The sequence below is a fragment of the Amphiura filiformis genome, chromosome 19 (genome assembly GCF_039555335.1).
Source record: "Amphiura filiformis chromosome 19, Afil_fr2py, whole genome shotgun sequence".
NCBI classification, from domain to species: Eukaryota; Metazoa; Echinodermata; class Ophiuroidea; order Amphilepidida; family Amphiuridae; genus Amphiura; species Amphiura filiformis.
This window is the reverse complement of record NC_092646.1, coordinates 6,739,531-6,763,259: the sequence shown is the minus strand read 5'-3', so window position 1 is coordinate 6,763,259 and position 23,729 is coordinate 6,739,531. Positions and strand designations below refer to the sequence as shown.

Sequence of the window (23,729 nt, the reverse complement as noted above, 5' to 3'; positions counted from 1 at the left end):
TGTTAAATGCCTATCTTTCCTGACTTCGTTACAGAAAACAAAATTAAAAATCTATCATTGAATAATCATAATAAATTAACCAAATATACTATTTTAGCAATTTCGGCCAATCTGCAGACAAATTAAATCTCAAAAATGACTAAGTTCAGCTAATTAATATGCAAAATTGATGCCAATAGAAAACCGTACATGATATAAAGGTGCGGGTTTTTTGCACACATATGTATACAACGTTCTTTCAATTGATAACAAAAAATACACAAAAAGTAATTAATTATGCAAATTAGGTAATTACAGCTAATTATGTATTTATGCTATTATTATGCAAATTAGGCATGAGTAATTTTAGGTTTTTTTCAATATTTAATGAACGTCTGTTCATTCATCATAATTTTTTTAAGTATGATCCTGTTATGAAGTTGAATAAATGAACTGCAGTTAATTATTTAAAAACAATACAAAAAAAATAAAAAGTTTGACATTTTGTAAACATGGTATGTGTCACCTTTACTCAAAGCCAAGTCCGAAAAGTAAAAATTAAAATTCAGTTGCAATGAGACTTTAAATTAACATTTTGTCATCTGGATTAACATGGGGGGACAATCGGTAAAGTGAACAGCAATTTTACTGTACCGCGTATACAAAAATAGTATGGCCTTGGACACACACAATGGCTTAGAGCTATTGTGGTTTGGAAAATTACTCCCTAAAAAAAACATTGATTAATGTTTTGCTTCAACTGATTTTAGGGAAGTGTTTCATTTGTTGTCGACGGAATTAATTTACATGCTAAGAAAGATTAGTATTTCAGCTAAATGGTGGTAGTTCCTTTACTTCAATAGGCCTATATTTACTGATTTATGAGCGATCTTCAAAAATCCATAAAAACAGGCAGTAGCTCTTAAACAAAACAATTTTTAATTTTGGGGGACCCGATGCTAGCCTCGGAAAGGCTTCACACATCATATATTAAAAATTTTAACAATTTGGATAAATGAAGCATATGAAGAAATTCATTTATCGACATGGATGTTTTCTAAAATTGGCCAAATTTGAAGCGCGCCCTTTTCAATTCACTGTTATGCTTGCATGCACAGTGTAGCAGAATTATTGTGCAGCCACTGTGACATACCTATTTTTAGTGTTTCTTTTTGCGATAACATTAAAAGTGATGCTAATGGAGATTTGAATTCAACAGTACGGTATCATTTTATTGTATAAAAAATCATCCAGGACTTAAAACTGATATAGTACGGTTGTTGCTCCTTTAATTTGATATCTTGGCATAAATCTTGCTCATTTTGTGCACTGAGTTTAGGTGGGTAGAAAGGTGTGAAATGCTAGTGACAATTATGAAATATGAATTCACACTAACTCTCTCCACGCGGGTTTTTAAAACGTTTTAAATAAGTTATATGTTGGGTTTTGGTTTAGGTAAAAACGTTTTAATAACATTAAAATGTCGGGTTATATAAAGGTCATGAAATCGTTTTAAAACGTTTTGTATGAAAACACATTCCAGCAATATTTTTAAAATGTTTTCGAAATGCCATTGTAAACTATGTTTGCAAACATTTTTTGCCAAATATTTTATCAACACTTAAATAACATTATGTTAAAATATTTGCACCCAGAAAACAATGAAATGTTCTTAAAATGTTTTTTACAAAACGTTTTAATAACATTTAAATGTCGGGTTATATAAAGGTCGTGAAAACATTTTAAAAACGTTATTGTAAATATTTTGGGCAAACATTTTTTGCAAAATATATTTTCAACCCCAAAATAACATTCTGTTTAGAATGATTTGTACCAAGTTTTCAAAAATGTTTTTGGAATGTTATTAAAACGTTTTTATACCCTTTATATAACCCGACATTTAAATGTTTACTGTAAAACATTTGTGTTTGTTGTGCAGTAAATTACCAACAAATGTTATTTAATGTTATGAAAACGTTTTATACCATTAATGTACCCTTTATATAACCCGACATTTAAACGTTTTCTGACAACCTTTTGTAACCTTTTGCGAATGATGTCGAAAACGTTTAGTGTTTGCCCAGTAATTACATCATCCAGGACTAATAAAAGTGCTATACTACCGTTGTTGCTCCTTTAATTTGATATCTTGGCATAAATCTTGCTCATTTTGTGCACTGGGTGTAGGTGGGTAGAAAGGTGTGAAATGCTAGTGACAATTATGAAATATGAATTCAAATTAACTCTCTGCAGACGACGAGTTTGAAAAAAGTTAAATAAAAAATGTCAACATTGTAATTTTTTATGAGCATATTTGGAATCAGCATGAACAATGCATTACAATGAGTACAAACAAGCCTAGTGTCAGTTCAGTGGTTCTTAAGATAGATCTTGCTATTTGAGAAAATATCTCAAAACTTTTATGTTGAAAGCTATGGCTAGCAGTAGCACGCAGAGCATTAACTTCTTTCTTGCATTTTATGCACCGAACTCCAAAGTTCAACCATAACGTTGCTATATGTGCATTTATATTGTCAACTAGCCCAGTACTGGTTGTCACACGACCAGTAGAAGAGGTAATTTAAAACTGGATATAGTACAAGTCAAATCCCTGATTTGGGCTATAGTAGGTTTTTTTTAAATGAGCAGCGATTTGAATGATTTTGGCCACAGTTGCATTGGTTGTGACTGCTAGAGTTAAATTCTGCAAGTCTACCATATTATGTTCTTCTGTTTTCTGACAAGAAACTCTTGATTTTGCGTAATAAGTTTGTTTAATATTAATTTCCCTCCTCAATGACAATGATTATTCCACGTATAATTGAAGACCGAATTAAAAAGATTAGTTTGCGTATGACGTCCTGTCAACCAGACCAAAAATGCTGTACTGCACAGGGCAGTAACCAATCACGTCGCGCATTTGCCCTGACGACAGACGCAAACTAGTCTTTTTAATTCGGTTTTCAATTATAGTTACCCGCATGTTGTAAGGACGAGGCGTTATGATTGAAGAGCTTGAATATCGAATGATACATTACAATCCTCACAGTCTGATCAACTCAATTATTTTACGTTTAGACCTGGGAGTTGATCTTTACGTTCTTTAACGAATAAGTCAAGGTAAAAATAACATTCTACTTCCCAAGTCCCACATACGTCCTTCTGAACTGATAAAAGGTCCTTTTTCTTCATTAGGAATACACTGATACAGGACGAGTCTATGTGCAGTACTGGTTGTAACTCATTCACCAAAATTTGAGGTCGTGTTTCAAGATTACACTGATAAAAGCATGTCAACGAACTTCGTCATACAAGTGAGAGTCGTAGTATAATACCGACATTATTATGTCTGACTTCGTGAGAATGGTGTTTTTAGCTGAGGAGGCCCAATGTGGGAAGACTACGTGAAGGTGATATCAGGAAAGCGTGTTCAACCTAGAGATAAAAAAAACCACATTCTCACGAAGTCAAACATAATAATGTGTTTATAGAGTCGGTACTATGCCTCTTACTTGTATGACAAAGTTCGTTTAAATGCTTTTATCTGCGCAATCTTGAAACCTGACTTCAAATATTGGTGAATGAGTTACAACCAGTAATGCACATAGGCTCGTCCTATACGAGTGTATTCATAATGAGGGTCAAGAACCTTTGTCCGTTCGGAAGGACGTGCGTGGGACTTCAGTGTAAGTAAAGTTATTTTCACATGAATTGATTCGCCAAAGAACTTAAACATCAACTGCCAGTTCTAAACGTAGAATAATTGAATTGATCGGACTGAAATGTAATCTGCCATATTCAGGCTCCTCAATCGTAACGTCTCGTCCTTCCAACATTGGAGTAACTGCGTGGATAAACCATTGTCACTCTATACAATGACAGGGGATATTAAAATAAACCATACTTATGCAAAACCGTGCTTCTTAACAGAAAATGGGTGCTTAAAATCATCAAAATATACTTGATCTATCACAACTATGGTAGACTTGCAGAATTGAACTCTACCAATCATGACCAATCTCAATTGTGGCCAAAATCATTCAATTGCTGTTCACTTTAATCGTTAATTTATTGTATAACACTTTTAAAAACATATTATCTTTTCATGAACAAGTCGCGATCCAACTTTTGCGTTTTTAAAAGAAATATGTTAGCTTCGAAGTTCCATCCATAAGATGCATAACGTCTGTTGATTCATGACATCAGCAGGCCAAGCGCTTGTTTTCAGCTTCACACGACTATATGTAGTAGACGAGGTAAATTCCAAACTGGATATAGCACACGGCAAGTCTAGAAGTGAAGGTGATTTCAAGAAAGTTTGTTCATCCTTTGAATACGGACGTAGTCTTCCCAAGTTGGACCTAGTCAACTAAAAACACATTCTCACGAAGTCAAACATGATAATGTGTTTATAGAGTCGCTATTATACTATTACTCTTACTTGAATGACGAAGTTCGTTTAAGGTTAAACAAAGTGTTGAAGGGCTTTACCTCCATATTATTACCTTATACGTAAGAAAATATGTCTACTTATCATGTGAAATAAAAAAATCCGGAAAAAAATGTGTGAAAATGTGTTTTTAGCCTATTTTTTTAGCTCTTGTCAAGCACTATTATTCGATTTGTTTACAAGCGCCAAGCAACTGTCGTCTAGGAGAGTGATTGACATCTTTATTATTAGAGAAGAATGGAATCTGTATAGTCATGAATATTCATGTAGTATTTATACAACCTGTATCCCAGCCATTTTGCTTAGCTATCATAATCGTTCATATAAGACGCCCATATGATCCATGGTGTTAAACTGATATTCAGCAACTTTATATCTCTCGATCTTTGCGATCCGAAATATTGAATTTCAACTTTAGGCACATCTCTAGCAAGATAATTAAATACCTGTCACAAATATAGGTCTTGAAATGTTACTTGCAACGTGAAAAATGTGAATAGAGAACAAATCGGGTTCAAACATGCTTCAAAAATATGAAAGTAATTGTCAACGCCTACTACCAGAATAGCCGGAAGAGGGCAGACTTCATAAGGGAGTGTTCATAATATATTTTAGTGGGGGACAAAGAATTTGAAACTTATTTCGGGAAATTTCCTGGATTTTGGTTTTGTTTTTTTTATTTTATCTTCCTTTTCGGGTGTTTCGGTTGGCACATTTTCGGGGCATTTTCATGCACTTCACAGGAGTTTTTCGTGGCTTCTCTGTAGCTGTCGTGTGTCTTTTTCCCCACGTACAGGGTATAAATAATAAATGAATAATAATATATGAAAAAAAGAATCTGGAACTTCAACGTCAAAAAACAAAACAAAAACAAGACAAACTGTACCCTGCTAAAAATATCAACCCCTATCCTCTCTGAGAATAAAAATAATAAGACTCCAACCTGACCTGCAAACAAAAAATTCTCGGGGGTCAATTTGCGATAAGTTCGGGCCTATTTTATTGCGACAATTTTCCAAATCTATAAGGTGAAATACGGTGTCGTGGGGATGTGCGGCAGATTTGGGGTGCATTTTCAGCCATTTAGTTTAGACTCTGTTGCATTTTTAGCCATGATTTTATTGACCCTCAGTGTCTTGAAAATTAGGTTTAAGAATGGTATTTTCAATGATTTTCTCGAAAAGTAAAAATTTGCGAAAACTTTCAGTCCAAAAGTTGATACAATTTTGGGTCTGTTTTATTCAAATTTGGTTTAAAATCGTACCGTAGTTTTTCGGAGTCACAGCCTCACATCCTTACCCAAACCAACTTGAGAAGGTTCCCCCGGGGTGTGTGCAAATTTGCAATTTATAGGCCTACACTCATCATTTAAGCCTAAAATCAAAGTGTTAATACCATTAACACTACCATGGCCCGTTTTGTCGTGATGGCTGGCTTCCAAAATGTAGGCCTATTTTAAATTATAAATCTGGTCCCGCTAGAGGTGTGTTTTTACCCGCGGAGGTCTCTCCCTCGGGTTCGTGGATGTGCCACAGTTTTGGAGTAGGCCTACCTTTTCAACGACTATGATGGGTGGGTTTACAGCGAAGACCAACTTTTGGGCGCATTTTGGCAAAAGTGCCCTTAAAAAAGCGTCAAATTAGGCCAAATGTGGGTGACTGCAGTCCCCGCGGTACAAATGTTTTGAAGAGACCCGCCCGAGGTGTTATAAAAAAAAATGGTCGGGCCTGCTAAAAAGCCTCCCGGAATCAAGCATGGGTAGGCATACCAAAATGCCTTGAGACCCCCCCCCAACCCAGCGCCGGGACCTCCATGACATGATATTCTCCGCGAGTCCACCAGAAAATATAAAAATATAACATTTTGATAGGCCTACTAGACCTAGGCCTATATTTGTCTGTAAACCTTTCTTGTAGTTGTAGGCTACCGCGTATGTCTACCGTGATGACAGTAGCGTAGCTGCCGGGGGGGCAATTGCAAAATTGCCTATTTGGGCCCCCGCCCCCTAGTGAAAGGAAAAAAGAGGGAAAGAGGGGGGGGAGGGAAAAAAGAGAGGGTGAGAGGAGGGGCAGAGAGATGGGGAATCCAAACGATATGCAATAGGCCTACGGCTCAATAGGCCTATCATATACGATTATTATCAATAAGCCTGGCAAAAATTGTCTATTTGGGCCCCCGCCCCCAGTGGGAAATTTGGTGGATTTGGGCCCTCAAAAATCCCAGCTACGCCGCTGCGTGATGATGTTGCAAAGTTGCGGAAGTTCATTCATAAATTTCCCATTTCCACTCGACAACAACCCGGGACAACAACAGGCCAGCACGCAGCGCGCAGTAGCTAATCTCCGAGCTAATCAGAGACATGTGCGTTTCTCTTTCAATGTACGCTTCAAATAATTATGCTCTCGGCGTCGAAAGTATGATAATGGAAAATATTTATAATGAACACTCCCTTATTTAGCCACACCTCAGTTCCTTTCTCGGGTTGCCTGGTATATCAGCAAAATCCTACACCTATCGCCTTCCCTTGGTAAAATCCCTGATAAAAACTCGTGATATTGAAATTGAATTTCCGCAGCGCCAGAACTTCCGTCATTCTAGCATCATGGATGGATATGCAGTGGCGCCGCTAGGGGGGGCAGTATTTCCACCAATATTTTTCTTTCCCACCCAGTTTTTAGGCAAAATCCCCACAATTATGTAATTTTCCACTTTTTGCGGCAATTTAGTGCAAAATGATGATTTCCAAGTGCCCCGTCTCAAATTCACTTCCCCCCCCCCATGCCCCGCGAAAAAAATTCTGGTTCCGCCACTACGGGTATGGCCATAGCTAGGGGGCTTTCCCACCCACCCCCAGTTGCCCTTGGTTATGCTGGACGTATGAGAAATTTAGAGCTTGTTCAATTCCACCAATTTTAGAAATTTTAAAGGTATATACAGTGTATATAGGATCACAGTCAAATAAAATATCGTAGGCCTAATAATTTTACCAATGGCATTTATTGAGCTGCTCCTATGGTTTAATATTGATATTATATAATTGAGCTCCTTGTCAAGCTCCTGAGTACAGTGACTAACTGAGCTCCCGCTATTTTCAGAAATGAAGGCCTGGCCTTAAATGAATAGGCCCTAATTAGGATTGAGGCAGCCTTTTGTTTCATTTTACAGAACTTTTTTAATCCCCCAACATTAGTGGGTTTTTTTAATGGGGAGTAGGCTTTTAAAACGAAATTCAAATTTGGCAATATTTTCCATTGCTTAACGAATTGATCTGCGTGAAAATGCCTAAACATGTGGCCAGAGCGGATGAGTGGTATAAAAATCTTAACTTGTGAGAAAGGACGTAGGCCTATGGGGTTGTATGAGGTTGTGGATCACGAAATGCCCCTTTAATGTGTGCTAGGTAAAGTCATTCTTCCTCCCTTTCGACATGCCAAAATTTATTCCTCCCCGGCCCCGGCTTGCCAAAAATTGCTTTCTCGAAAGGCTGTGCAATCAGTAGGCCTACCGGTATTAGCCTACTAATTATAAGCCAAAATTTCCAAGCGACTCGCTAAAATCGCTTGCCTCCCGTCTCGGCCAGCCAAAATCGCTTGTCCGCACCCCCTGGACTGCCAAATTTTTGTGGCCCCTCCCCCTTGGCCTGCCAAAACTGTGCCCCACCCCCTTTGCATAGGCCTAGGCCTATATGCCAATTTTGTGGGATCCCCAATTTCCATACCCATACCTTAAACCTGTTGCAAGCGCAGCAAGCATGAAAATGTGCACATTTTTTTTTCGCGCCCTAACTACCCCCCCCACATTTTCCCTCCCATGCACCAGGTTCATTGGCGCTAGATTTTAAGCTAGAAAATACCTAAATATTTTAAAATCCAAACTCGGCAACACCACTTTATCGGGCAAATAGAGCCCGTCGTATACGTAAACAGCGTGTTTAAAAAAAAATGAGAGTGTCACTTTTGGCCTTGAGCAGCGACAATCAGAGGTAAGAAAAACACAGTATGACGCAGCTTGAAATATAGAATCACTATATCAATTTTGAAGTTTGTACTTCAAAGCACGAGCCGAAACGAGGTGAAATGGTTCTAAAAAAATTGATTTCGCTGTATCTTTTATCGCGAAACTAGACAATTTGACAGCAGCGAGTCGGAAAAATAGCAAATATCTCAATTTTCTGCTATCGAAATAAAAATTTAAATAGCACCTGCATATAGAAGAGGGTTTATAGAAATAATGTAGGTCAGAATTTTGTCTATGAAATCGTGCACGGAATTGTTATTACTGGTTACAAAACGACATATAAGTGGAGGCCATTTTACTTCAAATTCGGCAAACATGTAAGCTTACTAAAACAAATCGAGACAAGCAATATCAAGAATGAATATGCACATTCTTTTATTGACTTGTTTGTAATGTGCGTCGTAGTTCCCAACAAAATCGCCACTTCCACTGAGAAATTATGGCCGTGTTCCCAAAAATCTTGATGCTCCGGATATTGAAAAAAAATTGAAATGTTTGAAAAGTACATTTCTTTTTGAGCCAAGTGGAAAATTCAAGCATAATAATAACCAGTACACTTTCAGCTTTTAGACGTAGTTTGCGTTTTCTCTCTACGATATTTATTTCCAGAAATAGATAATTTTAAAGGGGGCTACATGCAGTCTCATTCTGGATCGATCATTACAAAGTTTAGTATAACCTTAAATGCTTTTATCTGTGCAATCTTGAAGCCTTCAAATATTGGTGAATGAGTTACAACAGTAATGCACATAGGCTCGTCCTGTATGAGTGTATTCATATTGAATGTCAAGGACCTTTATCTGTTCGGAAGAACAGTATAAGTAGAATGTTATTTTCACATGAATTGATTCACCACAGAACGTAACGATCACCTCCCATTTATAAACGTCGAATAATTGCGTTGATCAGTGTCAGACTATGAGAATTGTAATGCAATCTTTCAAAACACTTTTACAGCTGTAAATTGTGTAAATTGCATTTTAAAAAGGCCTTGGAACTTTTCTTCTTCTTGTTGTTTTTAAATTTATTTATTTATTTTAATTCTATTTTTTGGGGGTCGGGCCTACTTTTAGGGTAATCAAACAATTTTTAGCCCTAAATATGGGTATCAATAAACATGAAGAATCAACTTATAGTTAAACCCGTCGAAGTGAGGTATTATTATTAAAAGCAGTCAGGGTGTTAGTAATGCATGTACAGATCTAGATCAGATGGCTATATTTCAAACAGAAATCTGTCACTATCAATGAACGATTAATCATCGGAGAGTGATTGCTCAATCCTGTCTCTATAAAAACACTCAACATTCGCTATTTCACAAGCGACTAAATATAAACCTAGCTTAATGTTTGTATTCGTGAATGTGAATAAATGAGCGTAGAAGCTTTATGCACGCGTGTATACATAAACATGCTGTTTGCTATTATACCCCAACCATGTCCTTTGAAGCCCTAATTAAGCAAAATGCAATGATCCTGTGATAGAGAGTCATTCTGAGTTCAGGTTCGTGTGTTCAATTCAGGAGGCCAAAAGGTAAACAAAATTTGTCTATAACATTGTTACTTCCACATTTTCGCCAGTTTGATAAGATTTCCTTTACTAATGGGAATCGTCTTTAAGAGGCATTTGCTGAAATTTGATTTTCTTATCTTATATTACGATTCGCCAAAAATTGATGGCATTTGTATCGTCGCAGAAACAAACAAAAAAATCTAGTGTTTTTCTGCTTTTTGAAAAAAATCCTTAATGTGTTTAGATCAATATTCTTTTACAAAATGAGAGGCAATTCAAAGTGCGAAAGGCTATAGTATTACAAATAACATGAATAGTTTGACAATTTAAGAGAGAAATAACACTCGACCCAAATATGCAAGATTTTCGTCCAACTTCACGCTTATTGTATGTAAGTCATTTACAGTAGGCTATTCCAATTGAAATCCATACACCCCTGTAGAAGACATGACCTTAATCCCCCATGCAGGGGATGTAAATTTCAAATAGATCACCCATTTAGGTAACTTAGTTTGAAATGCACACTCTTTGGGTGCAAGTTTAACACTATGTCTTAAGTTTAAGGAGCTAAAACAAATCTCATTAAGATTCCAAATGCTTCGAGACAAATCGAGAATTCTTTAAACAGGTGTATTCTTTGCTTTATTTTCCTACGACGTGTTGAATTATAACTTCAGCAGCAAACATACGTTATTTATTGCAACTTTTTTAATCAGTTTAATATTGTGTCTTCATACTGCTTAATATCTAACATGATTGTTATTATTTCATTACATAATGTTTATACATAATGCTAGAAACAGATTGCCTGATTTGTCGAAATGAAAGGTAAATATAAATGAAAATGGCACAACAACTACAACAAATTACCCTGAGTCCTATGATACAAAGAAACTACAGAGAAATCTCATTATGGAGAACATTATTTTCTTCACGAACTTGAGCTTCCGAAATGTTTCAAAGTAGAATGGCAAAAGCAAAGCACTACACATGTCACATAATTAAACAAGACGCGGAAATGAAAAATAAACAAACCCATCTCTAGCTTTCTCCCAGTAGAAAATAAAGACTGCTAAGGATATGCAAAGGTGCAAAGGAGGGTATCAGGCTTGCTTGCATTTACATTGACTATAAATCTGAATTTATACTCCATCACTGTGCGACGAGCGATTGGTATTTGACCAATAAGTTAGCGTGCTTTTCCCAACACATCAAAAGGTGATCTACATCATTGGCTAAAAACCAATCGCTATCGCTCAGCGATGTAGTATAAATTCCGTTTAAGATAATTCAAAAACAACAATGAGTACACGAAGAAACAACAAAATACTAATCACAATTGTTGATCGTGACTGATTTCTTTACGCATTTACCTAATAGGTTTGGATATAAACAACATTCATTCTTAGGCACGAGTGAATTAGAATCAGAAGTTAACTTGCAACATATTTCTAACTTCTCTGCTTTTTTGTAATGGTTGAAGACGATCAATAGTACATTATGTTTCACATGAATTCTTATTAAGGTTAAGGTTAGCAACTATTTTAAACTGTTGCGATTTGGTAGTTCACAGCATCTTGCGAGTGGTAGTGCATTGATAATTTCATAGCGAGCGTGTAGAAGAAATCAAATATCACAGATATACCACCACAAACCAGCCGTAAAGTCGGCCCGGTCAATTTTTGTTTTATTTCGTGTTTAGAAAATATATATCATAAGCTTTAAAATGGTATATCATTTGACTTCAAACGATATCCAGAAGCGGGGTTATGGTTTGTTGAACTTTGCTCCTTCAACAAAATGATACCTTATTTCGGTTCTACGTGTGTCTCATTTTCCAAATTGCTAATAATAATAACTATCAAACAGTCATAATTGGTAGTCATTTCAAATCATCCCCAAGTCAACGAGATTCAGGAATGTCCTCTCATTGTTAATTGTTGGTTATACATACATATACAAAATAAAATGCTTTGTAACCAACCACTTGAACAGGATTTAGCCAAAGTAAACAAAGACTAGAGCTATTTAAGAATTCTATAGACATAGGTAGAAGCCTATTATCTTTAAAATAGGTTTAAAAGGTGTTTGACTGGCACTAGCAACATGAGATACATGTAGCACCGACTTGAGGTACCTACCAACAATACGTAGTCTACCTTTAAACTCATTCATTTTTAAAATAATCTAACAAGTTGTGAGTCTGTTAATAGCGACATTCTATGTGAGAATGAACAAACACAATTCGAAAAAGTTAGGTGAATATTTTTTTACTGTTTCATTAAAGTTAACGAAAAAGGAAGAAAGGCAGCCAAAATCGCTCAGTAGCAAATGCAGGTAATTGTCATAACCTCATGCAGGTAAATCTAACACGGTACAAGCATAATGGGATAGAATACTCAGCTTGTGCTGTGGATGAAAATCCTCTACTGTGCAGTGTGCACTTTAATTACTCAGACTTAAGGTCCGTTCATACTACCACCGCATTTGCGATGCGTTGCTTTGCGATGCGGTGTGTTGTCGCACTGCATCGTACTGCAAACTACTGCATGCGATATCGCAATGAAGTTAAATACATTTTAACTTGGAAATGCGACGAGTTGCGTTGAGTTGCGGCAAAAGTAATCGATATATCGGCATCGCAAAGCAACGCATCGCAAATGCGGTGGTAGTATGAACGGACCTTTAGACTGCACTAGAGTTGCATTATCTACGCTCGGCAACTCATATAAGGTCGTTCATATATTAAGTTTACCCCCCCAAAAAAAAAAAACAACAACAACAAACAAACAAACAAACAAACAAAAAACAGAGCAAGACGCAAGATTGCTCAATCTATCGATGTTGCACAATAGCTCATTACATAACTAGTGCCCATAACGATGCATCTTAAGAAAACAAAGGGAATTATGACAAGGAGTCGAGGTGGAGTGTTTCTTACGCGCGTTATTTCAACTACAAGTTTTGAAAGAAACGCGTTAAAATGGCGACTGCAAATATACGACTAACACGATAATTGTGCGTTGTGCAAGCGTCTAGGTATTTGTTTGGTGTGGAATATACAGGTTATTCCAATAAAAGCGGACTGGAATACACTTGTAGTGACTTTCTGATTGCTAATACAACGCTTTAGCTCATGGTGTACTCTTAATTATGTGCATGTAGCATAATAACTTAATTGGTCAAACACTTTTTGAGATATATGGTCTAATACATGGCCTTTTTGGTATATCCCCGCATCACGCTACGTTATATGCATTCGCCCATGCGGATGTGTAAAACTAGTTTGGGGTTACCTTTATGTTTGAAGCCATATCTTGAAAAGTATAAATTGGTCAATTAAGCTAGTGTTTTCCAAAACATACGCTAACTCTACATCATGTATCATATATCATGGCTAAGACTCATAGCTTAGCACCGAAAATATACTTGTTGATTTTTTTCCAAGACACCCTGTATAGTAGTAAATTTGACGAAGAAAACAAGATGAATAGCAAAGTATGGGGTCCCATCTGGAATTCACACCAGCTTTCAAAGTAATGCCGTGGGATTTACTACAGTGTATTGTGAATCAAAAGCATTGTTAGCAATATTCTGATCATAGTCCATATTTGATATTTTAAACGTTGGTTTGAATTAATTGCAAGGAATTCCCTAGAAAGAATTGCTAACGCTGGGTGTCGTTTTTTTCCTTAATGAGAATCCCCAGAGTCTTTTTTCATCTTCGCAGTCGTTCTTCCGTGACAGATAGAATTGAAAATGTTTAAATGGAACTATACTATACGGTACCCAAGTCCAATCAAGATAAAATTACCCAGTCATTGAATAATAGATTAGTTAAAGAGAATCCCAGCACTTGCTGCTAGGATATGACGTCACGGCTTAAAATGGATTTTGAGTGTGGTGGTATTGAAGCAATATGTTTCTACGCGAGTCAATTTGTCCGAAATTCCGAGTAAGCTCAAAGAACGCACAACCACACACACCCCTGTTTGTAAATACGTTCAAACGAGGACCTCGACTTTAGAAGGATCTAACCGAGGACTTACACACCCGTTTTTAATCGACACACCGTGGACCTCACGCAAACACACCAGGCAACTTACTATCCAACTGAGACCCGTCCTATACCCGCTATGGGGGACCTATCTTATATGCTATCTTATATGCATATTTGCATCATTTACGTCATCCTGGGCATAGTTTCAAAACGAGGACGTCCTCGTTTGGAGGTGTGTCCTCGTTTTACGGTGTGTATCCATATGTAGGTCCTCGTTAGACGGCATTTACAAACGCACACCACTACCACCCTCACACCCCTTGCTTATATTTCTGAGGACCTTAAAAATGACGAAATTTTTACAAATCTAAATGTCCTCGGTGTGTCGGTGTGTAAAATATCATCGGTGTGTCGGTGTGTTGTTATTTCAAGTGCTCAAAAAGTCGGTAATACTGAACAAGTGTTCGAACGGGTAACGCTGCCAAAAAAGTTATTTGTAACAACTGTATACTAATTGACGAATACTAGTAGGTCAGGTAGGAAATATTACATTTGCAATAATACCTACAGCATTGCACTCACGCCGACAACGTAGATAATGATTTGACATGGATTGGGGCAAACTATCGGGCGCGGGCTTAATCAATTTTCCTCATGCAGAAACTAGATCAAAATAAACCGCAGGTGATAGATTCACATCATTAGACGATATTGATACTTCACCTTAGGGTAATTTTGACGGAAATCTTATTCTTTTGGATCAGTTAAAAAGCATCTTGACTTTATTATGATGCTTGACATGCTTGTTTCGGATGTCAGAAAATAATGTGATATACTTGAAGTAAAGAATTAAGTGTGATAACATATGAATGTGGGTTAATATCGACCACTGGAGCTATTAAAATACAATTTTGAGCTATCCGTTACTAAATACTCTTTAGACATGATACAAGAACTGTTAACTGTTAAATGAATATTTGAATTGATGAAAGTAAAGCCATAAATAAAGCAAATACACATTTGCAAGCAAAAGTCTTCCAAACAGATATATTATAGCGGAGACCGAAGGCTGATCAAATCACAGCAACAAATCGAAAAGAAAACAACACTTATCAAAAGTCTTTTGTTCTTGACAAAATAAAATTGTCCATATTCTAAAACTGTAAAAGGTAATTGTTAGTTTCAAAACGAAAACTATAAAGGTTATCGTGAGCCTGAGAAAATGAAATCAAAAGGCAAAGCAAAGGCCGTCGCACTCTCAACCAAATCAGAATCAAGTCTGTTATTAATTTTCCTGACTCGAGGGTTTTTTGCTTCTTCGGACATCGCGTATCGTTTGTTTGTCGTATTATCTTTCCTTTGTTGACCTAAGAAAGGAAGAATGATTCCTTTTTACGCGTATGAACATGTGACTGTAGATGTTTATGAAATATTACGATTCTAAAGGACTAGGGTCTCTGAAATCTAATAGAAATTCAGATCAGAGAGGTTACTGGTCAGTCTTACGATGCATAAATTGTGTCCGCCCTATTTTTCAATCTCGCCTAGAGAAGGCTAGTTTTCTCACTTTTAAGCTGTAAACTGTAGCTAAATACTACAACATTTGTAAGAACATTGAGCTTTCAGTAACGGCAGGAGAAGGAAAAATAATTTCTGTGGCGATATGTGTCGGACTGTCTTGTTTCTTGGGTACTTAGCTATGACGTTTGCCAGCTAATTACATCATCATCGTACTTTTCCAGCAGTCACGAGATCAGAAACACAGGGTGGGCGGACTTGTCCCGGTCTCCCCTACTTTGTATTTGACCGTCTTTTACGGTATGTTTTGTTCCATTGGTTCTATATATATGTAGTCATTGTCCCCGTTTCAACAGAGTAATTGATACACGGTCGAAGACATCCCATAACATACGTACACCATCATGAAGGGATGAACCTTATAGACGCAGTACAACAAGAATAACCTTTTAAACCGCGGGCCACGGGGTAAATCGGACAAATTCATGTCCAATGAATCTCAAACTACCTCGTTTTTTCCTTAAGCATCAAAGCAGTCAAGTACATGCTTTACTAATGTAATGAACCCGACTTGTTGCATGGTTTAAAATCATGTCACCACCAGCTGCACTGCAGACAGGTATCGATTTGAGGCCAACACTCTCAAACTGTCAAATATTTGACCATTGTCATTGCAACATTCAAAGGAAGATGTTCCGATTTCATCTCATTCTTGGTACAATGAACCTGACCTCATTCCACACCTATATATAGTCTCATACCGTTATTATGAGAGTCAAAATGTGTATTTTGAAGACCCCATAAAATGCTGTATGAATAATACGCGTGTTAATCCATTTAGACCATTACGTTTTGTTACCTGGAGCGATTTGATCATGTCTCATCTCGTTTTTATACCAAATCGACGGTAATAACTTTTGCAGTGAAGGATCAACATTTTTCCACAAATTGCCTCAGGCAAAACTCACTTCCTGGGAACCAAATACCACACAATGTCATTTTTATGTAACTCAATGACCCATTTGTGTTATATACTGCCTCTAGCTATAATGACGTCCTTGTGATCTGGTCAACTCATTGACAGATACGAACCTCAGGAGGGAATTCAATTTTTGATCAATTCTCTCCAGCTAGTAAAACAGGGCACTTTTTGCCTTAACTATTCAAACAACAAATATTTCAGCCTTTGTACAGGATCAATGACAAAAATAAGAGGTTTTTATTAATACCAAAATCAGTTAATTTTTTACTTAGATTTTCGATTCATCTTTTTCTGCCTTTTGTGGTAATTTTAATTTAAACTGTAGATTTGTGTGTAAATTGAGGGCGTTATTTACATACATTATAAATCTAAATTAGCCCAATAATATGACTTTTCTTAAAAATTATTCAGTTTTACATGCTATCAAATAGCCGCGGCCAGGAGGGAAGTTAAAATTGTAATATGAAATATGTAATGGCCACATAAAACCTATTAGTGTTTTCTTTAAATACGAGACGTCATAATGACGACAAACCAGAGTAACCTGATAAGTTTATCCAAAAGATTTTCATCCAATTATGTTCAATAAAATACCACGCATACCCCGATAACAGTCCATTAACCTGTTCGTATCGACAATCTCAATATGATGTGATTCATACAGCCATACATCATTACTCGATGATTGTTCTTACAGATTGATTCATAATGGGCTATTCCATTTAAAATCCACACTGCCCCTGTGGAAGATTTTGGAAATAGGTTCCACAGGGGGAGTATGAATTTCAAATGGAATTAGCACATTAGGCAGCTCCATTTGATTTCAATACACCCTCTGAGAAAGATTCAACATGAATCTTCCCCAGAGGGAGGATGAATTTCAAATAGAGTTAGTTAATGTGCTAATTCCATTATAAATTAATACTCCCCCTGTGGAAGATATTTCCAAAATCTTCCACAGGGGTAGTGTGGATTTTAAATGGAATAGCCCAATACAGTGGTTCTCAATGCAGAGCGATAGCTACTGGCCAGTGAACTACTTCGGTATTATTTTACTAGAAAGTACGGTATAATTATTTGGGGGTAAATCACTCGTTTAACATATGCAGTTTTAGATGTTTTATACCTTTTTTGACTACTTTTATTTGCATTTTATAATGATAAAACATTGCGAATATTCCCATAGAGTATGCTTTCACATTATTGACATTATATATTATTCCCATTGGTTTGAAAAAAAGTGGCAATATTTCTGTACTAAACATTATTTTACATTCTAAGATATCAATATTGACACTAATATTCATGGGTGCTGATTGGGCTAAAGTCTTCCACAGAGGGGGTATAGGTTTCGAATAGAATAGACAGTTGGGGAACTTGTATTTGAAATACTCACTCCAGTTGTGGAATACATAGGTAAAGCCCTAATACAGAGGGAGTATGGGTTTCAAAATTATTGACTCTGACCAATTACATTTGAAAAACATACTCCCGCTGTTGAAGATATTTCCAAAAAGGGTAGAGTGAATTTTAAATGAAATAGCCCATTACAAGGCATATGGGGAAAAATTTTGCTCCAACACATCAATCTACTGTCTATTAATCGAATTTGCTATTACTTATTTCCAATACATGTATTTCAAGAATAAATATCGGTTTAGTTTTGCGTAATATCTGAATGTTATTTCAGACATACTCGGCAAGTTCATGACAATGTAATACTCGATATTAGAATCAAGATAACAACATTTATTTCAATTAATGCATATCCATTTACTCGGCAAGGTGAACCTCTATCTTATTGAATATTTTAATGAAATTGTATAAAAGAAAGCGCGGGAAAGAGTATACTAGTCTTTTCCCACTTTTTTACATTTGCCGCGAAGGGACATTATTTTGGTGTAAAAAATCGCAAACTTAATGTACCTTTGCAGCAATAAGCCCAATCGGCATTGAAAGTTTGCAATGCATTGTAGGACAGTTTTTGCAGTTTTAGGACACTTTGTCCTTTGACCTTTCAGAAAATTCAGAAATATTCGGTTTTTGTACGTAAAAATATAATCTAAAATGTTTTACAATATTTAAAACAAATATAAAAAATATTAGTGTTTTATAAATTAATTATTTGGTAGTTTTAATGATCAAAATTGTGACAATAATAAGAAAATTAATAATAATTACGTAAATTATCCCGATATGTCAGAGGTCAAAGTGTCCTAAAACTGCTCTCAAAAACCGGAAGTTAGAATGGCGATTGGGCTTATGGAAAAAAAATTGGAAACGATATACTCTTTCCCGCGCTTTCTTAATATCCGGTAGACCACATATATTACTGACCAACAAAAGCATATTCTGTCACGAATTTTAGCAGAGAGTAAAATGACCCAGAAATTCCTTCGGCGTAACACGGACATGTCGAGCTCCTGAGGGCATTTAAGAAATGAATACTGTGAAAGACTTTCCGGCTGTTTCAAAAATGCAATTTTGTGCCAATTTCTTCCCATTTAAAATATTTGGTAGTGTATTTCAAGAACGACTGTTTAGTTTTACTCCATAAAGTGTATTTTCATACTGAAGCTTTAACTGTAAAATTTGAAAATATGAAAATTTTAAAGATTGACATAAAATAATAGCTCTGGTTTTGTCTGCCTTTGTTACAGCAAGGACGAGGTTAATACAAGTATTACAAATTCCATATTCCGCATGGCTTTCTTATATCCATGAAAATTAAGATAATACAATCCACGAAATGAAAAAATGCATGTCTCGTGCGATGAAATTATTGCGTGTTTAAAATATAATTTCATTATTCGAAGGTTACTGATATAATAGGGAATAAAAGATTCGTCCATCGTATCATAATTGAATTGTTGATATTGCAATCTTAAGTCAATACACATCGTTCCGTCAGGGGAAATCCCTAAATGTGCTAATAGGGCAATGAGACGCAATCAAGCGGGAGGTTCTGACAAGTAATAGGCGATTCTGTTCAAATTAATATGAAATGGATTCTGATATACCACTTCCACGTCACGAATAGCCACGAGGTATCTTTGATTTTCGAATAAAAGACGAAGTGATAGAGTCATAGTATGTGGAATTGCTTTCTGGCATGGTACCTGGTATCGTACCAAAACGAATTGTCTAATTTAGGACGGAGGGTCATATTTTCAATATAATTGAAAATGAGATGGACAGCGTCTTCAGTTAGGACTTAGTAACTGAGGATTGTTCATGTATTGCTTGTCAATCTTTAGGATGGTCCGTGACATTTACGATATAAAAAACAGATAAGGAAAAACAGGTCGTGGTTCCTGTTCAATTTATTGGGAATGTATTTTGTTCTTCAGCAGGAAGATCTGAAAATGATATATGCAAATGATAAGGGTGTACACCACTAAAACAGCGTCTTATTACTTTGGGCTATGCACGACCAAATTTGTACGAAAAAAGTTATCTGTAGCTACTACCAACTATTCTAAATAATTGATGAATACGAGAAGGTATGAAATATTAGATTTGCAACGAAACCAAGAGGAATACTATGAAACCGACAACATAGATAATGATTTGACATGGATTGAGGGCAAACTACCGAGTTTAATAAATTTTCCTCCAAAATTGGATCAAAATAATCCGCAGGTGTTAGATTCACATCATTACAAAATATTAATACAGCACCTCAGGACAAATTTGACAGAAATGTACTTCTTTTTGGGTGATTTAGAAAGCTTATGATGTTTGAAGTAATTCTAGAGGTCAGAAACTTATGTGAGCTTCTTAATAGACGAAATGCAATAATTTATTTACTTGGTTTAATATCGACCACTGGGACTATTGAAATACAATATTTGATTAAAGCTTTTATTGAATAATCTCTTCACATCATACAAAAACTGCAATTAAGAATATTTAAATTGGTGAAAGTGATCCTCTGTTGTAGGTTATTCATATACAAGATACAAAAAGTAAAAAAGCAAAGATACATTTACACACAAAACACAAAAGTAAAGTCACACAATAACTATCATTCCTTGTTCAAATACTGCAAAGGTCTTCCAAAAATATTATATTGGACACAGAAGTTGACCACATCACAGCGGCCAAATTAAAAAAAGACAACAATTATCAAAAGTCTTTTGTGTTTGATAAAATAAAATTCTCCCTATTCTAAAAGACAATAATTAGTTTCGCAAAGAAAACTGTAAAAAAGGTCATCGTGAGCCTAAGAAAATGATATCAAAAGGCAAAGCAAAGGCCGTCGCACTCTCAACCAAATCAGAATCAAGTCTGTTATTAATTTTCCTGACTCGAGGGGTTTTTGCTTCTTCGGACATTGTGTATTGTTTGTGTTGTGGTATTATCTTACCTATGTTGAACCGGAGGAAGGGGTGATGATTCCTTTTTACGCGTATAAATAGATGACTGGTGAATGGTGATGTTTATGAAAGACTACGATTCTAAAGGAAGAGAGTCTCTGGCGACTAATATAAATCAAGATCAGGGAAGGGAATGGTCAGCCCTGCGATGCAAAAAGTGTTACTTTGTATTGGGCCGTCTTTTACGCTATGTTTTGTTCCATTGGTTTCATATTTATCTGGTCATTGTCCGCGTTTAAATAGAGTAATTGACTTAGATACGCTTCATACAATTTCTGGATCACGATACATGGTGAAAGACATCCCATAAACTACAAACACTATCGTCAAGGGATGAAGCTTACAGGCGCAGTACAACAAGAATAACCTTTTAAACCAGAATAAGCTTCTTGAGTTTCTGCGGGCCGCGGGTAAATCGGGACAAAACCATGTCCAGGGAATCTAAAGCTACATTGTTTTTCACCAAAGTATCCAAGTACACGCCTTACCAATTAAGTTGAGCCGTCTACTTGTTGCATACTTTAAAATCATGTTATCTACCGTTGAACTGTAGACGTGTATCGATCTGAGGCCCACACTCTCAAAACTGCCTTAAGAATTTGACCGTTGTCCTTGCAACTATGTTGTAAGCATGGTGGCAAACAAGGAACAACAAATTATTCAACCCTTAGATTTTACAGGGTCAATGAGAAAAATGAGAAATATCCGTGATACCAAAATCCCAAAATGACACGAACCGGGATAACGGTTGTAAATTAGTAACACATGTTTTCAAAATACCTAATAAACACAGTTCTTCTAGTATGTAACCAGTAGTATCTTAATCAATCGTCTACAAAATGATCTAAATTTACCAGTTCCATTATAATAGATAGCCGATGGTGTGACAGGCCCCTAAAGTGTAGGCATAAGAAAGAATAAGTGCAGAGAAAGGAAAAGAAAGGAATGAATAAAGAAAATTATAATATCATTATAAAACTAAGCATATAACAGCACTAAGCAGCCATTCAATGATGCCAAAACCTTTATGCATTACGTAATTAAAACACACAATCAGATTTATTTCACACCTGCCAAACACAAGTCACCCAATTTCATGAACTTCGATAACTGGACGTTGAATGTACACTCTCATGAATATTGATTGGCTACATTTTCCAATATGTCAGCGCTCAAATCAGACACAATAGAACAATAAAGCTTAATACAGTGCGTTGGATAATACATTCAAAACTTGTTTTTGCCTATCGCTATGGTAATTAATCATGTTACATGACTACTTCTACAGCGAATTTATTTGGAATGTATTTTGTCCTTCGTCAGGAGGATCTGAAATGTATTATGCAAATGATAAGGATGTGCACCACTAAATCGGTGTCTTATTATTGTGCTTTGAGCAATATGTGACCAAATTTGTAACCAAAAGAAGTTATTTGTAGCTTTGTAGCTCCTACCTACTGTTCTAATAATAATAATTAACGAATACATGTTGGCAGAAATTATTAGATTTGCAACCAACATACAGCAAACACAGTGACAACGTAGGTAATGACTTGACATGGATCGGGGCAAAAACTACTGAGCTTAATCAATTTTCTTCAGAAATGAGATAATAATCCGCAGGTGTTAGATTCACATCATTAAAGATATAGATACAGCACCCCAGGACAAGTTTTGATGGCAACATTGTTCTTTTGGGTGATTTAGAAACCTGGCTTTATTATGATGTTTGGCGTAATTCCAAATATGTCAGAAACTTATGTGACATTCTCACAAGTAATGGACGAAGTGCAATAATTCATTCACTTGCTTTATTATCGACCACTGAAACTATTCAAATACAACATTTGAGTCGTGTGAAAAGGTTTGACTACAAAAACGATTCTCTTATAAGTGCATCTACGCACAGTTTCTACCCCGATACACCCGAGTACACAAATATTTCCAGTACAGCAAGTCTAGTCTCCACGCAGTCTGTGTTATACAAAACGGTTGAGTGCATAGCATCATAAGATCTAGTGGAAAATAGACATCTGTGATTGGTTTTTGCCAAAACCTCAAGTGTTCCCTTTATCCAATCAGAATATTTTTTATATCGAACGAAAGATAACACTTTCCTTCTCACTTTTTTTTACATTAGGTCAATAACGCAATTTAATGTTACAACATTGGCGAATGTGGTACATCTGTAAAAAAACTACCTATCCAAGCACATTGTTTGACCAAAATTTAGGTTTTGATAGTCAAAACCTCAAGTGTTCCTTACAATATTTTTCAAATTTTATGACATTAAATGAAAGAGCACACTTAATATATTGGCCATATACTAGCTTCATTAGAATCTTATGCAAAATGTTACTATTTTCGCCTGTTTTGTCATACGGGTGTAAATTCAATAAACTATGACTTTGCTAAAGAGCGCTTACTAATTGATATGAAAGCTTTTACAGGTTACTCCCCACACGTGCTACAATAACTACGTTTACGAATAATGTGAATATAAGTTGAAACAATTTGATCCTATATTTTAATGTTGATCACTTTCACAAAGTAGGCAAAACCAAAAGTAAAGCCATAAATAGTAAAACCGCAAAATAAAATAGCAATCCTTCCTTTAACAAGATTAATGTACATATATTTACGGTTAATCACATACATAAAGTAGGCAAAACCAAAAGTAAAGCCATAAATAGTAAATCCCCAAAATAAAATAGCAATCCTTCCTTTAATAAGATTAATGTAACATATACTACAAAAGTCTTCCTAAATATTAAAGCGGATACAGGAGGTTGCCAAATCACAGCGGCCAAATCCACTTTCGTTCGAAAAAAAAAACACTTATCAATAGTCTTTTGTCCTTGATAAAATGAAACTCTCCTATTCTAAAAGACA

General features: G+C 35.9%; 1 protein-coding gene across 7 annotated transcripts in view; it reads right to left on the bottom strand.

The window, feature by feature from the left end:
* The window catches only part of LOC140140861 (uncharacterized), a 253,129-nt gene that overhangs the window by 188,989 nt on the left and 40,411 nt on the right, over window positions 1-23,729 (bottom strand). The window lies entirely within an intron of this gene.